General features: G+C 39.1%; 1 long non-coding RNA gene across 1 annotated transcript in view; it reads left to right on the top strand.

Annotated features, from left to right (window-relative positions):
* LOC307191783 overlaps window positions 1–18,388 on the top strand; it is a 265,880-nt gene that overhangs the window by 235,167 nt on the left and 12,325 nt on the right. The window contains exon 5 of the long non-coding RNA XR_013829833.1: window positions 18,059–18,193. This is a non-coding gene — a long non-coding RNA (uncharacterized lncRNA). The remainder of the gene's footprint in view (window positions 1–18,058; window positions 18,194–18,388) is intronic.

Raw genomic sequence — 18,388 nt, 5'->3', positions numbered from 1 at the left:
GCTTTCCTTGCATGATAATCTGATAAGCAGGAAGCTGGCCATCTTTCCAAAGGTGAAGGGTCGGGTGTACTATGATGGGGTGTGTTTGGGGGTTGAGACTCTTCCATTGCTGTGCTAATGAATGCAAAGAGGAGATTTGAATGACACATGGACATTTTCTTTAGCAAACTATCACATAAAATCATATTTGAGGGCTTCCCTGGTGGCGCAGTGGTTAAGAATCTGCCTGCCAATGCAGGGGACACGGGTTCGAGCCCTGGAATAGGAAGATCCCACATGCCGCAGAGCAACTAAGCCTGTGTGCCACAACTACTGAGCCTGTGCTCTAGAGCCCGCGCAAGCCACAACTACCGAGCCCGCGTGCCACAACTACTGAAGCCTGCACGCCTAGAGCCTGCGCACCACAATGAAGAGCAGCTCCTGCGCCTCGCAACTAGAGAAAGCCTGCGCACAGCATCGAAGACCCAACACAGACAAAAAAAAAAAATCATATTTGAGAAAAAGGTGCTCAGAGAAAAATAATCCACATGTGATGCAGAGGAAAAGCACTGTGTCCAAAAACAGATAGGAAATAGGAAAAACAGATAAAGAAGAAAAAGAAGAAAATACCCACTTCGTAGGTCCTTATGCTTCCCTCTTCAGAGATAATTAAACTCGTATGGGGAAGCGTAATGGGTATAATGTCTTTAATGATTATTAACTCTCTTTCAAATGCCAATACTCTGGTTTCTCTTGGGATCCCATAAATCTTTCACCTTTTACAAATGTCAAATGTTGCAACAAGAAACAGAATTGCAGTTAAAACCCACGTAGCATGAATGTTGCCTAGTCATTGGTGGAAACCATCTTTTTTTTTTTTTGCGGTACGCGGACCTCTCACCGTTGTGGCCTCTCCTGTTGCAGAGCACAGGCTCCGGACGCGCAGGCTCAGTGGCCATGGCTCACGGGCCCATCCGCTCCGCAGCATGTGGGATCTTCCTGGACCGGGGCACGAACCTGTGTCCCCTGCATCGGCAGGCGGACTCTCAACCACTGTGCCACCAGGGAAGCCCTGGAAACCATTTTTGTACAAACGTATTTTAGACCCATGAGATCCAGTGTCTATAATGAAATCATTTATGTTGGAGAAACATGATGAAGGCTTGTAATCTTTCTAATATGAATGATATAACTTTCACCACCAATTTTCTAAATGAGTTTTTCATTATCATCTACTTCTTTAAGTATTTTATTCATTTAATAGATAGGAATGCATATATAATAGAATACCTTTGTATATTTTTAAATGAAGGAAGAAGAGACCAGCCAATTAAGAGAAGTCAAATATGGAGGAGATTACTAATATGATCATTAGAACACATTTGCTGATAGATGAAAAATGGGAGAGAGTCCTTAAAAATGGCCAAGTAAACAGTGTATCTGAATATATATATATATAGTTTTTAAAATATTTATTTATTTATTTATGGCTGTGCCAGGTCCTGGTTGTGGCACACGGGATCTTTGTTGCAGCATGTGGTCTTCTTAGCTGTGGCAGGCGAGCTCTTAGTTGCAGCTTGCAGGATCTACTTCCCCGACCAGGGATCGAACCCTGGCCCCCTGCATTGGGAGCATGGAGTCTTACCCACTGGACCACCAGGGAAGTCTCTGACTATATTTTTAAGCAGTGAATATATTCTGGGAAAGATGTATGTTTGGTGAATTCACATAATCCAAATCATAACATAAATACACAAAGAGAACTTACTATGTAATGTAGGATTTGCAAACCCCCAGCCTAGGAGAGTAGAACAGCAACATAAGTGAAAAAGGCGTGTTAAAAGCTACAGCCTCTCCTAATTCACTGAGGAATAGAGAACCCAATAGTACAAGATTTTCTGATTTTTCGAGAAGAGTCAGAAATCTGGATTAATTTTATGTGAAGTTACTTGATTTTAAACTCTTGGCAACTAATTTTAAAACATACATGTAAAACATACCTATGGGGGTGAATTCTGCCTACAGCCATATAGTTTGCAGCTTCTGATTTAAAGAAGTGTTAGATATGAAATTTTTTTCATGTAAATAAAATTCTATAATGGAAATAAATATACCTCCTTTTAAAATTTTTTAGTATATATTTTATAAATAAATATTTTTTACAAAGGAGTATTTCTGCACCAGTAATGCAGTGTTCTCATGTTCCACTGGGTGCTATGTGCCTATTTAAACACTTTCATGGTGCTCACAGAGACCATGAACAATAAATGTTGATGCAGAATTCAAGTAGAATATGGCAGAGATGATGTTTTAGACACAAATCATTAGTATTTACTCCATCATTTCACAATGTTTGAATCCAAATGATTGGAATATAAAAAGGCCTTGTGATCAGTTATTTAATTTTCCAAACTGTAGTCCACAAAGTATACAGTTCCCTACCACTAGCAAGCTACAGATGGATATGTCACAATCCCTTTCCTCAACACATTGACAAACCCCTGATAAGCATGTGTGTACACATGTGGGATGTGTGTGTGTGTAAGTATTGTACCATCTTGCTATTCACAGCATGGTCCCTGGGAGCTTGTTAGAAACGCAGTGTCCCAGGACCCACCCGAGACCTACTGAACCAGAACCTGCCACTTAGCAAGATCCCTAGGTGGTGTGTATGCACAATGAAGACTGACAAGCCTTGCTATAGCAAAAATTGTAACAAAGAGCTAACCACTGAAGAGAGGTCGCTACCAGCTGTGGGGCCTCAAGAAGATGTCAAGAGAAAGTTGACCTTCAGTTAAAAAATGAAAGCTGACAAAGGCCAGAGAAATGCCCTCTCTTATGTGGATTCACATAGCAGCGAGGACATTTGACTTACAGGTGCCCTCAACTCCAAATCTGGCCACCCAGGAACCCTTCCACCCAGGTTCAGCCACCTGCCAGGAACCCTTCCATTGAGCCTAGCCCTTTCTCCTGTCAGTGGTATGGTGTCAGTGCATCAGCACAGGCAATGATGGTGTAGTTTTTCACTCCCAAAAAAGGATTTGGTCAGCTGACGTAGTTGGCCTGTTGATAGCATCATTAAATATTTTTAAATGCCACTGAGTGAATAGTATTTATCAAGCTTACAGACTCATAAGTATATTCCAGAGCTGTAAAATTTTTCAGTAGTGTTAAAATGGATCTGATTGAAATCATAAACTTTAGAATATATTTAAGAGATTATCTATACCAGTGACCTTCTAACTTATTTCTCTCTCTCTCTTGCTCTCTTTGTGTGTTTGTATATATACATATATAGATCTTACTCGACTTATGATGGGTTATGTCCTAATAAACCCATCCTAAGTTGAAAATATCCTGTCTAAAATGCATTTAATACACCTAACCTACCAAGCATCATAGCTTAGCCCAGCCTGCCTTAAACATGCTCAGAACACCTCCATGCAGCCTACAGTTGTACAAAATCATGTAACACGAAGCCCATTTTACAATAAAGTGTTAAATATGTCATGTTACCCACTGAATACTGTACTGAAAGTGAAAAACAGAATGGTTGTGTGGGTACAGAATGGTTTTAAGTGTACTGGCTGTTTACCCTCATGATCACATGGCCGACTGGGAGCTGAGGCTCACTGCTGCTGTCCAGCATCGTGGGAGAGTACAGTACTGCATAGTGCTAGCTCGGGAAAAGGTCAGAATTCAAAGTTCAGTTTCTAATAAATGTGTATCACTTTTGCACCATAGTAAATTTGCAGAATCCTAAGCTGAATCGTCAGAAGTCAGAGACCCTCTATAATATATATTTTATATGATATATATGTATAAATATCATACTAGAATATAAGTTCCACCTTGACAAGAGCTTTTATCTGTTTTGTTTACCTGATTTTGATGTCCATCAAATAGACATTGAATGTTTGTTGAATGTAACTATTTTTTTTCCCCACTAAGTAACATGGATCCTTCTTGTGTGTGGAGTACTCTCTTTTCTAACCTGTTTCATTTCATTAGAAAACAGTGATAGTGGCCTATGAAAGGTCACAAGCTGCAGTTTGCACGTACAGCTGGGCTCTACCGCCGTGTGCCGTGGATGTCCTAAGGGAAGGAAGGGGACCTGCAGCTAGAGGAGCTCGGTTTTATCTGCTGGAGTTCCCTGTAAGATCTCACCAGAAAAAAAGATTCCAATATTGAAAAAGAAGAGGCCTGAAAACTACTACTCACAGTCAACTTCCAAGTTGAATGAAACACTAAATTAATGCATTGTCTTGTTTTTCGCATGAAGCTAGGGAAGGGCTGAGAAGGTAAGGGGCATACCTCAGGTTTCACAAAGAGTTCCCGAGGCATGGCCAGAACAAGTCCTTCCATCTTTCCACTACTGAATAAGTTGAGATTGTGAAACCCTGGAGAGCTGTGAATTAGGTACACACCAACAAAAGCAGAGGCTTCACCATACCACCCCGCCTCCACATTTGTGTCCCATTGGAGTCTGTGGTTTGTCATTTTCAGCCGATACCCTTCTTTTGGGACAGAGTGGGATTGTGTTAATTAGAATTATTGCTCAAATGTGTATCCTTAGTATGCCTTTAAAAATTTATCTACTGACATTTGTAAATCCTCAGTAGAAGTATAAGTTAGTATCTTTTTATCTTTAGGGGCAAAAACACAAACAAACCCACATTTAAATATTTTCAGATTATTATCAGAGATAGTGAATGGCCTAGCTAGACATTTTGCATCTGAATAAAAATATCAGAAAAGTCCCCCGTACTGCTTAGCTTTAGTTATTTTCTCAATAAGCCAATCAACATTCCTTTTTACCACCTGTATAGAAAATTACAATAATTTTTCAAGGAGAAAAACAAGTGTGCTGATTGATACCATCTCCTTATCTTGTCTCTTTCTTGCTTTCTCAATCGCAGAAATAATATCCGGTGACAAGGGGAAAAGTAGAATAGCATTTTTAGTAAGAAAGTAATGAATTATGAGTTTTGATTCTTAAAAGAATTTGGTCAGCGTATGGCTTGGACATATCTGGCTTGTTCTTCCTTAAGATCTAGCCCTTTGCCTAGAGTATACTTTTCCCAGATCTTCCCATGGTTTCTCATCATTCAGGTCTTACCTCCAATGGCACCTTTACTTGGAGATGCCTGTCCTGAGCACTCCCTGGAGGTAGCTCTTTCTCACCATTACCAGTCCCTGATCAGTGTCTTCTCCAGGCTCCTGGTTCAAGCAGGCATTGCTCATCTCACTCCCCCAGTAGACTAGAAGCTGCACAAGGGTAGCTTTCTCTACCTCAGTGCCTGAAATGTGTCTGGCATACAGCATGTGCTCAATAATATTTGGAATGAATGAATGAATGAATTTATGTAAGTTTTATGACATATTGAGGTTTCTGATAATGTTCTGCAGGTCAAATTTGTTAAATTAGCAGCACTCTTAAACAGTATTAGTGCCTATGCAGGGGGGCCCACCCTTATAAGTGTCTTCTCTTCTCAAAGACCACTTCTAGATCAGTTGCTTAAGACTGAGAATGAATTTTCCCATGGAGCCACTGCTTTCAAGGTGGTTCCTGGGCAACTGTCATAGTCTCGTTACCGAGAATGTACAGAATTATCACTGACAGCAGTCTTGAGCCACAAGTCCTGACCTGAGTCCAGGTCACTGAGTTTGAGTTGTTTTAGGGCCAAAGAAGCAGCTCTGAGGCCTGAACCCAAGTTCCCATGGCCCTTAACTTAATCAGGTTTTAAGGCTCTCTGAGCTTCAGAAGAAATAAAGGCACGGAGAGAGGGGAACTGGGGGCCGGTTGGAGATTTGGGGGCTGAATGAGTAGCAGGGGAGACGACTGCCAGCATCAGAGGAATAAAGAGCAGGGGCAATCTTGCAGAGGTTTGGGCTGAATTGGAATTCTGGTTGCTCCCCTGTTGGGGATGATAATGGGACAGGGTGCCAGGAGAAGGCTGCAGGGAGGGCCAGCATCAGGAGAGGGAGGGCTCCACAATTATGAACAGTCATGTCTTCAGCATTTTCCAGGTATTTTGCATATGCGACTTCATTTAATTCTCAAAACAATGGTTTTAGACAGTTGTATTTTCATCCATTTTGCCAACAAGAAAGCTGGAGATCAGAGAATTTAAGTAACACACCCAGAGTTGCCAGTCAATGATAGACCTGGGTTTGAAACCAGATCCCTTAGGACTGCAAAACCTGTTCTCATAACCATTCCATGACTCACTCTCTCCTGTTAAAAGAGTGCGGTGGATAGAATTAGAGGCAAAAAACAGCAGTATAGCAAAGTTTTATTGATTTGGGAGCCAGTTAGATGTGTCCTGTTCTTTCAATTTTAATTGTTGTCTCTTGGGTTGACTTTTTTCCCCCCAGTTTTATTAAGGTATAATTGACAAAAATTGTGTATATTTAAGGTGTACCATGTGATAATTTGATATATATATATATATAAATCATTAAATGATTACCACAATCAAGCTAATTAATACATCCATCACTTTATCCATCACCATTTGTATGTGTATATGTGTGTTGTGAGAACACTGAAGATCTACTTTCTTAGCAATTTCAAGTATACATTACAGTTTTATTAACTATAGTCATCATGCTGTACATTAGATCCTCAGAACTTATTCATCTTAAAACAAAAAATTTGTACCCTTAGACCCACGTCTCCCTAATTCCTCCACCCCTCAGTCTTTGGCAACCACTGTTCTACTCTCTGCTTCTACGAGTTCTACTTTTTCAGATTTTACATATAAGTGAGATTGTCTTTCTGTGTCTGGTTTATTTTATGTAGCATAGTGTCCTCCAACTTCATCTATGTAGTTGCAAATGGCAGAATTTCCTTCTTTTATGGCTAAATAATATTTTCTTGTGTGTGTGTGTGTGTGTGTGTGTGTGTATATATATATATATATATATATATAAAATGTATATTTTTTTAATCTGTTCATTCATTGACAGACATTCAGGTGTGTCCATATCTTGGCTGTTGTGAATAATGCTGCAATGAACATGGGAATGCAGATATCTTTGAGATACTGATTTCATTTCTTTTGGCTATATACCCAAAGTGTGATTGCTGGATCATATGGTAGTTTTATTTTTAATTTTTTGAGGAACCTCCCTTACTGTTTTCTATAAGTTGGCCTGTACCAGTTTGCATTCCCATCGACAGTGTACATGTGTTCTGTTTTCTCCAAACCCCCCACCAACACTTGTTCTCTCTTGCCTTTTTGATAAAAGCCTCCTGGCTAGTCTTTTTAAAAACAAATTTTCTATTTCCTTTTCATTTTCTTGTTCTCTCACACATTCATATCTTGTACATATATCCAGGTTTGAGAAAGGTGGGATGGAAATGTGTATCTGCCGGGACAGAGAGGGAAATTGGATCGGTGTTTGTCATCCCTCTTTTCCGCTGTTCCTGTTGCTCCTGGAAGAAGCTGTTTTTTACTCTTGGGTTTATTTAGGCCTTGTCCTTGATGTAGATGACACCCTGGAGGAATTTCCAAGCACAGTCGAAAGGATACTCACGGGCCTCATTTCAATCCAATAAATAACTCCACATCCTTCACAAAGAACAACTGTGAAAGATACAGCGGGCCTTGCAAAAATGAACAAGTCATGTTTCCTTTTCCTGAAAGCTTTACAGTCTTATAGAAGATGCAGAAATATTCATACCTGAGCTACAATAAGTGTGAAAAATGGTAGAGTTCAGTAGAGGGAAATTTCACTTTTTTTTAGTAATTAAAAAGGCAATGCAAATTTGTTGGCAACACTCAAAATCCAAAATATTAAAAAATTAAATACCCTTTATCCTATCCCATTATCGTCTTTCACGATAAACACCATTATTCATTTTAATGTCTATTTTTAAATTTTTCTAAACATTTACAAACATGCTCATATACACTTAAATAGCCTTTCTCTCTCTTCCTTCTTTCCTTCCTTCCATAAAAATGAGTTTATACTCAATATTCTGCAGTTTCCTTTTTACTTCTGCCATATTTATATGCTGACATTCTTTTCTTGACACTATACAACAATCTACTTAGTTCTTTCTATTGGTTGTAAATATTCTAATACATAGCTGCAACATAATTTGTTCAGATATTTCTCTCTCGAGCATTTCCATCGTTTCTATTTTTTGCAAGTACTAACAGTGCTTCAGTGAACATCCATGGACATTCCTTTATGCACAAGTGTATTTTTGTGGATAGAGTTTTGAAGTGAAATTGCTGTTAGTTATGGCATTTTGAAAGGTTTTGTTAGAGTCTGGCAAACTGCTCTCTATAAAAGGCCATGAAAGTTTACAGAATGAGTGAACGTGGTTGGGAGGAATCAGAGGAAAGTTTATTTGATATGGTCCTTGAGGGATGAGTGGGATTTCCATAGGCAGAGTTGGGGAAAGGAAGGGTGGATAGAGGAACTGGGTGAGGAAGAGGAACAGAGGCAGGAAGCCCACAGCTGACTCTTACAAAGGGGGTAGGACCATTGAGTGGAGGTTAAGGTGTAGGGATAGGTAGAAGGAGATAAGGCTGGAAAGCATGTTTAGGTCATGAGTCTAAATTATTTTCCAGACTATGGGGAAAACATTAGGACTTTTTGTTGTAGTTGGTGTCATAATTAGATCAAATTTGCCTTTATTCAGGGGGCACAGAGATACCATGGGCATTAGTCACTTTTCTCCTGTCTGGAACCATCATATTGATTTTGAAATGTTGCTCTTTTATTCTATTTTTAATTTCTGTTAACCAGCTAAAACAAAACTCAGGACTTTTTTTTTTTAGATGTTGGGAGTAGGAGTTTATTAATTAATTAATTAATTTTTGCTGTGTTGGGTCTTCATTTCTGTGCGAGGGCTTTCTCTAGTTGTGGCAAGTGGGGGCCGCTGTTCATCACGGTGCGCGGGCCTCTCACTATCGCGGCCTCTCATTGCGGAGCACAGGCTCCAGACGCGCAGGCACAGTAGTTGTGGCTCATGGGCCTAGTTGCTCCGTGGCATATGGGATCCTCCCAGACCAGGGCTCGAACCCGTGTCCCCTGCATTAGCAGGCAGATTCTCAACCACTGTGCCACCAGGGAAGCCCCAGGACTTTTTTATTACCTAGAAAGTATGGGACCAATGTGCCCTTTTATATCAGCAAAAGTTAAAACAACTTTACTTCCTTTCTTTTTGTTATATTAACCAAATTTCTGAAGAATATGGATTTCTCCTCTGGCTATTTATCTATGGAGGCAAAGAGAGTTTCTGAAACAAAGCCTTATTAGTCTTACTATATTTAGGATTAAATCAGTGTATTTTTATATAGTGGGGTGAACTGGATTGGTGCAAATCCCCTAGATGTTTGAAATCACTTGTTTATTCTTGTTGTAGCTCTTAGACAAGAGAGAAAGGGGGTTTAATACCTAGAGATTAGCATCCCAACATGCAAGTCCTTTGGCATTTGCTAAGCAGTGCACATACTGAGATCCTTCAATGATGTTTCTGCTATAAGGTGTTCTAAGCACCAATAAGCTTTCTCTAAACACTTCAAAAAATAAGAGAGTCTGGGAACATAGTTCATATCCAAATAGCTGACATAATTTGGAGAAATCTTAAGGACAATTTCTCTCAGTTACATTTAACTGGATTTATGTTCTTTTGCCTATGAGAACTTCTGATGGAAATACGGATGGGGTAGAGCTGGAAAATTATCACTGTAATAGCCATGAGAGTTGGGGGGATGGTAGGATTTGACGTTTTTTACCATGACTTAACTGAGCACCCACAGATAGCATTATTACATTTCTATTTAATGATAGTTATTTATATAACACAGCAATTGTCATATTAGATAGGAAACTTCTTGTGTGAAGACTGTGTGTAGGATTCATTTTTGTGCCTCCCAAACAACCTGGCACTGTGTCTTGCATATTGGAGAAACCCAATAAACATTTGTTGAATGGTTGATTGAATGGTTAAGCCAGTGAATGGAATCAAAACTACATTGTTATTCTCATCTATTCCATCAGCTCACGTGCTATCACATTCATTTCCTCTTTAGGATAATTTCCTTCGTGGCAAATGGAAGAGGCTAAAACGTGGCTATGAGATAGGCACAGTGTTCTAAGAGCTGGGCTCTTCTGTTCTGTTGTTGCTGTTGTTGTTTTGGTTTAACAAGCACACTGTACCTTAATGAGATGCATGCCAGGGTATTTACCTCTAATGTTTTGGAAAACAATGTACCTGATATTGCAGTCACCGTTTATGTAAATATATGCATGCAAATTTAGAAAAGTATAACTTCATTAAATCTATTTTATCACAATCCAATGATTGAGGTAATAAAGGGGCAAAGAAAGATAATGCTGAATTTTAATGGCTAAAACCTGTGAGTAGAGCATTATCTTGCTGCTGGTATTGTGAGGACCAGTAATTGCAGCAGTCTAGACATAGGAACAGATGCAAAGTAGAGTGTTATTATATTAGACATTTGCCCTACTACGATACAGTCTAATTGCCCAGAAAATACATTTCTACATGAATTATTCTTAATTTGATTTGAAATAGGCCAACTGTTGTGTTTTACAGAACTTTACCAAATGATAACATGGAGCATTAAATTTAAGAATAGTTTCTCTTCAATGCCAGTGCTTTTGAAAAAGCAAATGAAAGCCTCAAAGGTAGAAATTATGTAAACTTTTCAAATAGGTAGGTTGTTTGCTTGGCAGTGTAATTAGAATTGTGGTCATCATTGTCACCTGCCTGGCTTTCTAAGTTCACAAAGTTACTACTTCAGGTAGTCTCTCCTGTTCTGTCTGAATATGTCTTCTTTAAAACTAAAGAGAAAATCATGTTCCCTTATTGAACTTGAAAGTTCCTTGAAAGTAAAATTTGTTTTTTTAAAAATACAGTGCCTCTTTTTAGATTTATTGCTCGTTCTGAAAGTGGTTGATAAACTTAAACCCTTTCCCATTTCAATCCTAAAAGATTTTTTAAGACTTTCCTAAGCATTAAATGTGAATGGTTTTTCTGAAGGAAATGTGACTCGTATAACCAGTTCTCTTTCTTGAATTTTTTAAGGTCCATTAGAAGTGAGTAATTCTGTGTCTGTAACTTTATGCCTGTATTTTTAAGAAATTCAATTCAATTTTTCTCTGCCAGCAGTGAATTTGAAAAGTCTTAAACATGCCCAAACATCTCAGAGGATTTAACGAAAATTATAATAGTAACTAGTTTCTTCCCCCCTCCCTAAAAAAAATAGAGCACACTAGTGAAATTATTTAAATTGACTGAGCCTTTTAAGCAAGTAAACACATTTTAACTAGGTTTTTTTCCCAATCCCTCCATTCATGCCAACTATAGAAATTAGCCTTCACTCTTCCTTCACTTACACATGGATACACACACTTGCATGGACACAAGAAAAATTTCTTTTCTCCTGTCAGCATTCCTCCTTAACAATGGTTAGATTAGTGGCATGAAGGCGGCCGCAGAGAAAGGACATTCAGGCCAGAAGGCTCCCCACAGGCACAGCTGGTAGGGGTTAATGGCGGCTGAACCTCCCAGCCAGGGCCTTTTCTCTATTGTGTGTTCAACTCCTGGGAAGGAGGGAGACTTGTGACAGCCACTGGGGTGCAGCGGATCAGAGGTATAGCAACTGGGTCACAGAAGCAGTGTTCAAGGGGAAGGAGAGTTTAGGACTGCAGGAAAAATGAACTCTGAAATACAAATGGCCGTGTCTCTATCTGCACACAACTGCTGCGGGAAAATGCAGAGCATTGTTTAGTAACACGGCTTATAGGCTTTTAATTCATATCGTATCCTTACAGGAACAATTGGGCAGGGGCGTTGAATTATTCATACTGGAGAGCAGTTGAAATCTGAGTCAAAACCATACATGTATGACTAATGTATGTTATTAAAGTTTGCATGTTACTGTCTGGGAGTTCTCTTTTCCACATGGTGTAAAGGATCCAGCGCTCAGACACAATGGTCACCGAGGGAAGCTGGGGGCCTCTTGATAAATAGCAGGATGAAATTTAAGGAGAGAGTGATTAATGCGTGTACATTTCCAGATAAAGTATGTGGGCTTGAACATGTACCATGGGATGGGGAGTGGCATGGAAGCAGATCCAGGCTCCTAATTTATCTTTTGAATTAAGAACAAGACAAAGCAATAACAACAGCAGCAATGTAGAAACGATTCTAGACGTCTGACCTCTTTAATAGATTTTTATATTTAACTCAATAAATGAGGCTTTGTAGGTAAAACATGTCTTTTATAGAGAGGCTGGATTGCTTAAAAAAGAGAGCTTGCAACTTTGAGGGACACTTACCTGTTAGTGCTGTAGTGGTGGGTTCTGTCACAAAGCATGATCCTATGGCTCAGGGCCTGGCAAACTGACGGTCTACCATAAATGTTTGTTAGATAAAGACCCTACAGCCACAGACATTGGGTCGCTGTTCACTTTTCGCTGGAGAGGTCTACTTGTTTGCAAATCAGAATAAGGCCCAAGGAGGATGCTTTTTATATTGGTGAAGTGAATTTGTTTCTTTTCAAAGAGCTGAACATCTCTACCAAAGGATGTTAAAACAATTCACTTCCAAATTAAAGTTGGCCTAATTTCTTTTCAATAAACCTGGCCTTAAGAGCCGTCTAATCTGTCTAATTGGAGACCCAGTTTTTGGCCACATCTAGGCATTGAATGCTAGAGCCATCCATATTCTAATGCTTTTGGCTTGATTTATCTAATTTGAAAGTTTAGTGCCCCTTGATAAAAATTTACCCTCTACTTGAGTTTGTTTTGACTTATTATACTCTGGGAAAAGGAAGCAGGAGGCTGGAGAACCGATTAGGGCCCTTAGGTTTTACCTGCGGCGTCAATATTTAATACTTCCTCGAGTCACAGTCGTTTGGGGGGGAAACAATACAGCCGAATGGGCTCATTCAAGTTGGTCTCTTTAGCTTGTAACAGGGGAGGGAAGGCAAGTGAGTCAAAGCCCTGGTGTTACAGCACTTTGAGGCAAATTGAAGAAGTTCTGCTTTGCTGAACCTTGACGTGTCTTCTTGGAAGGGCTTGGCATTCAGAGTGCACAAGCCTCCTAGACACCCCTAGTCACAAACGACCAACGCCAGTGACCATCTTATTAGCAGCATCCTCATTGGTGCCTGGAAGCCGGTAGAGGATTTGTACACTATTTAGGGTAGTTGGAGTTCAGTCGACAATCTGGAGTACCATAACTATTTTAATATGCCAAAATATGTGTCTGCAAAGATACAAGATCACAGGTCAGTGCTATTTACAAAATTCATAGGTGTAAAACACCAGACATTATTTGATTCACAAATATTCACTTTATCCCTATCGTTTCATTACAAGTGTTGAGGATTATCCTAACATATGATTATCGAAGTATACAGAAGTACGGAAGCTTTTCTAATGTACACAGTAAGTCAGCAGGAAGACCAAAAATGTATCCTCAACACATCCATACTCTACTAGAAAGAGCTCCTCCCTCTCTTGAAAGCACTTCATTTTCTTTTCTTTCCATCCTTTTAAAATTTGGGTCTGAGGGGTGTGGCAAACAAGAACAGTCAGAGGATGCTGCACTTCTCTGATCGCTCTAACCACCAAGGAATCCTGAGAGTTAAAGTTCATTCTCGTTTCTTTAAAATTCTAAGCCCTTTGACCCCAAACTTAAAAGTTCTCGTGTGTGTGCGTGTGTGTGTGCGTGTGTGTGTGTGTGTGCGTGTGTGTGTGCGCGCGCACGCATGTGCATGTCTATACACTTACATTTCTTTTTAATTTGAAAGAGGGAAAACAAGTCACACCTGGACTGAGACTTTTCTCTCCTGCCAAATTTCAACTCACGTTACATTTTTATTACTATGTTATTATAAATCCCAGAAAACAAGGCTAACGTGACCTTCTTGTAGCAGAGCTTGCAGAAGCTGGCATAATAAGATGTATTTGCATTCCCTGTTTTTTTTTAATAAAAGAGAAGGTGAGACTAGGGGAGTTTGTTGACCTTATTGCCCTGGTATGTGTATTAAGCACACAAAGATACAAAGAAATATTAAACTAAGAGCACAGAAAGGATTGATTCAAATGACAGGCTCGCACATTATGAAGGTTTTGCATTTAATAAGCTCCTGATCTCCCTGGGGTGAAGCAATTGATTCAAACAGTTTGTTGTCACATTTTTTAAAATGTAGGTAATTCCATTTTCAGAAACAAATTTAACAGAAGATGCTGTTTACAAAATCACATCACTGTTTTTAAACCACTCGCTCCAAGATTATACGATACAACTACCCAGGACATGCTAGGGAAAGGGTTAAGCTTTTCTGACTTTCAGATACAATGAAATTATGACAGGAAGAAAATTGTGCCATTTTAGCATGAAAATGCTTGTACAAATACTGTCGTTCCTTCCTTCTTACTTTCTTTATAATGCCTCAGCGATAGCTAAGATGACAGACATTTGACAGGTATCTGTAAGCATACGGCCCAGGCAGCTCATTAAAGTTTTTCTTTCTATGCATCAGCTTTCACAAAGGCAAAAACCCATTAGCATTGACTATTTTGCAGATTAGAAGAATTAAGGGCTTCAAACGTTGGCTTATACCAAGCAATGTCATTTGTGAAGTGATGTTTGCTTTATTATTTCCCTTTCTCTCCCTCTGAAACCAGACTGACATGACTTTAGCTCAACGTAGGGCATAATGTGCAAACCAAAGACTGGTTCATCGATGAAAAGAAACACATTCCCTTTTAGACATGACTGGAATGGCAAAGAGGGGAGACTTTACATGTACTATTTAGGCTCATTAGAGGACTGATTATGATAGTTCTCTGGTGTAATCTTTAATCGACTTTGACACTAGATTTGCCCCGTTACAAATCCTGTCATGCAAATTAAGTCATTTGTGTTGTTTGATATGGAAAGATCTGCTATGAAATGAAAGATTAGCTCGCAGATGAGGCACAAGAGACTGCTGGCCTCGTGCACTGTGCAACTGATTACAGGGATGAGAGCGTCCATTTCTACACTGCTGTTAACATTTAGGAAAGGGGATTAAATTCACGTGGCTTTAGGTCTTCCTGCGTGAAGATATTCAAAATAGGGGTTCATGTTTTCATAGCTGTTGTTCTTGGACTCTACCAAACAGGTGCTCTGAAGGGAGTGCCATAATGTCAAGTTACTTTAACCTGCTTTCCATAGGGTGAGATTGTGTATGCGTACGTTCATGGATGAAATCCCTTTCTATACAGGTGATTGGTGTTGACTGACTAATGGGCGGCTCGACAAACTAGGTTTGAGTTCCAGTTGTCCCAGAAAACCATAATTTAATTTGGGCCTTCTACTCCCATCCCTCCTTCTGTTTTCAATGTTGGATGGCCATACTCTCAGGTTTTGGGCCTAATTGATTGTAAAATGGAAAAGGTAGTGACTTGTAAGACTTAAGGAGAGTTTTCTCAAAAAGGTTCAAGTGAAAAACTAAACCATGTAAATAAAACAGCAACCTGAATATTAATGCTATATAATGACTCTAGCAACTGGAATCTTGTAATTTCTACAGTCTGGTTGAGCTTTGCTGGGTATGTCTGGCCCTGAAAATACAAATTAAATCTTAGCAGGAGACGGGGAGGAGAAACTAGATTTAATTAAAACTGCTTATCCTACAAGTACATCATAGAATATACTTGTTTGGGGCTTTTGTTTTCTTTTCAAAACTCTCTTCTGATTTATAACAAGAAGTTCACCATATCCAGACCAAATCAGACATGGCTTATAAACAAAGACATCTACCTAGCACAGAACGTTCTATGATGAGTTGAAGGTAAGCATTAAGGATGGTTGACAGAAAGAAAATCATAAGCTGCGTAATCCCGTGGGTACGGAGAAACTTTAAAAATAGTTTGACTTGCTGTACATAACAGTCACTTAGCGTTACTGTATTCAAAGACCAGAGGTAAAAGTTGAAGTAATTCCTTCCTTCTGTGATACTTCAGCCAAAACTGATCAAGAAGCTTATTCTTCCTGAGACTATTTTGGGGGATTTAAAGAAAGTGCCACTTTCCTATATATGCTGATAGTTTCTTGATTGTCATTTATGAGTAATTCCTTTAGGTTAAACCAGATATTTAGGTGTAAGAAAGTAGCTATAGGGCTTCCCTTGTGGTGCAGTGGGTGAGAGTCTGCCTGCCGATGCAGGGGACAAGGGTTCGTGCCCCGGTCCGGGAAGATCCCACATGCCGCGGAGCGGCTGGGCCCGTGAGCCATGGCTGCTGAGCCTGTGCGTCCGGAGCCTGTGCTCCGCAACGGGAGAGTCCACAACAGTGAGAGGCCCGCGTACTGCAAAAAAAAAAAAAAGTAGCTATATAAAAGAAAAGTTTTTAAAAACTAAATTTTAAAACATTAGCCATATTTAGTATGTAGTCTTATTGGTTTAAAAACTTTTTAAAGCCATACATTTGAAATAGGAATTAAGAGTTACAAAGTTACTAGGCATAATTTTGCTTCATTGAACATTAAAAGAAAAAATTGTGACCCAATCAAGAGGCCCAAACCAAATATAATCCAGTTGTCCTTACCTTCAATTATTTCTTATTTATTAATCTATGGCTTGCATTCTATTTCTTTTCACAAATAGTTTGTTAAAAAGTGACAAAATATGATTATAGACTTGCTGTTAAATGAAAGGTCAAATGCAATACAGCAGTCAGCTGCCTGGAAAGAAAGTAGGTGCTCTGAATTTCAGGCACCAGATAAATATTCCGTGTAATTCAGGGGCTGTCATGGAAGGTACCTTTGATTGAATACTAATGTAAATAGTCATTTAAAATCCCTTTTAAGTGATCATAACACAAGTTAGAGTGGCCTCCAGCAGCTTCATCCATGTATCTTCTTTTGGAACATTTTTAATAGGCATGCTTTGTCTTTTGAATGAGTCACACACCTCTGTTTTGATTAACTTTGATCAAATTTGGAGATTTCATTTTCCCTTGTAGCTAGGTAGGGAATTCGCCATTTAGATCATTGGAAGGAATTTTAATGAATGAATAACATGTACATTTTCCTTGGCAATCCCCAGGAGAAAATTAGTCCATAATAGAATTTAACTAAAGATTTGAGAAAGTTTTCACAATTTCTCCTTCTTACCTCACCAAGGTGTAGGAAAATGTACACGTAGATTTCATTCCCCTTGATGTTCATGAAAGACCTAGGTATATTTTAATAATGTGAATTTGTACAAAATCATACAAGCATGGAGGAAGGGATCCTAAAAAATGCATAAAGGAAGAAAAATAAAATGAGTTTTGCATAACGAAAGAAGTTGAAAAATCTGTAAGTTAAGAATGGATTAATACGTAGCTTTTATTACTGTTACACTGACATGTGACTGAGAGTTATTACAGTTTATGCACAGTGTTTCATTCATAAGGTATAATCCTTGCTATTAATGTAGTACTTTAATTTTGTAGCACAGTAAGCTTAATTGTTGCTATTCCTCAGCCATCCCTTTTGCTCAGAGACCTAGACAAGCACACATGTTGGTTCAGGCCAGTGATGGACCAGTATTAAAGGGCATGCTGGTGCTTCTAGACAGGGCAGTCGTTCTCAAATTTAAGCCTGGAGGGCGTGTTAAAACAGATTGCTGGTCCTACCTGCAAACTTTCTCATTCAGCTGTGGGCAGTGAGATTTTGCATTTCTAACAAGTTGATGCTGATGATACTGGTCTAGGGACCACAGTTTGAAACCATTGAAATAGGGTATCATAGAGATTTCTGAGGCTGTGAGATTATGGGGAAATCTCTGAGGACAAGGGAGAGAAGGGAAATAAATTGCCAACTGACTTCCTTTAATGTTCTGTCTTTTTCTCCTTTCTTTTTAATGTAGGAAATACCCAACTTAGTTCTCAGAATATATTTTTCAACTTTTATCAAAATTCAGATTTTTTTCATAGAAAAGGAATATACTATCTAGGGCATAATAAGTCCTTAACAAATATTTTTAACTGTTTCATTCTCAGGATAGCCCAAAGAGAATATTTAACGCATGATGTTTTTGATACACAGGATTGTGTGGTGCTGATGATTAAGAAAATTTTAATTTAAACACCGAATCTCCATCATTTTGTGACAAGATGTATTCTGAGTTCTTTTGGGCACCAGAACAACATCTGAATTTAGAATGAGGTCTCCATGGGTGAGGTAAGCAAAGGTAATAGGTTTAAGGGGTGGGATGGAGTGGGTTGTGGAGAAAAGCAGAAATTCTTGGATATCAAGTATTTCAATCTCCAATTACAGTTCTTTCAGCAACCGTTAAAAAGCCCTTGTTATGTGCCAAGTTCTGGGTTAGGGGCTGGGGTGATAGACATATGAGCTCCCTACCTTCAGGGGACAACG

Source organism: Stenella coeruleoalba (assembly GCF_951394435.1).
Source record: "Stenella coeruleoalba genome assembly, chromosome: 9".
Lineage (NCBI taxonomy): Eukaryota > Metazoa > Chordata > Mammalia > Artiodactyla > Delphinidae > Stenella > Stenella coeruleoalba.
This window is presented reverse-complemented; position numbering and strand designations above follow the sequence as displayed.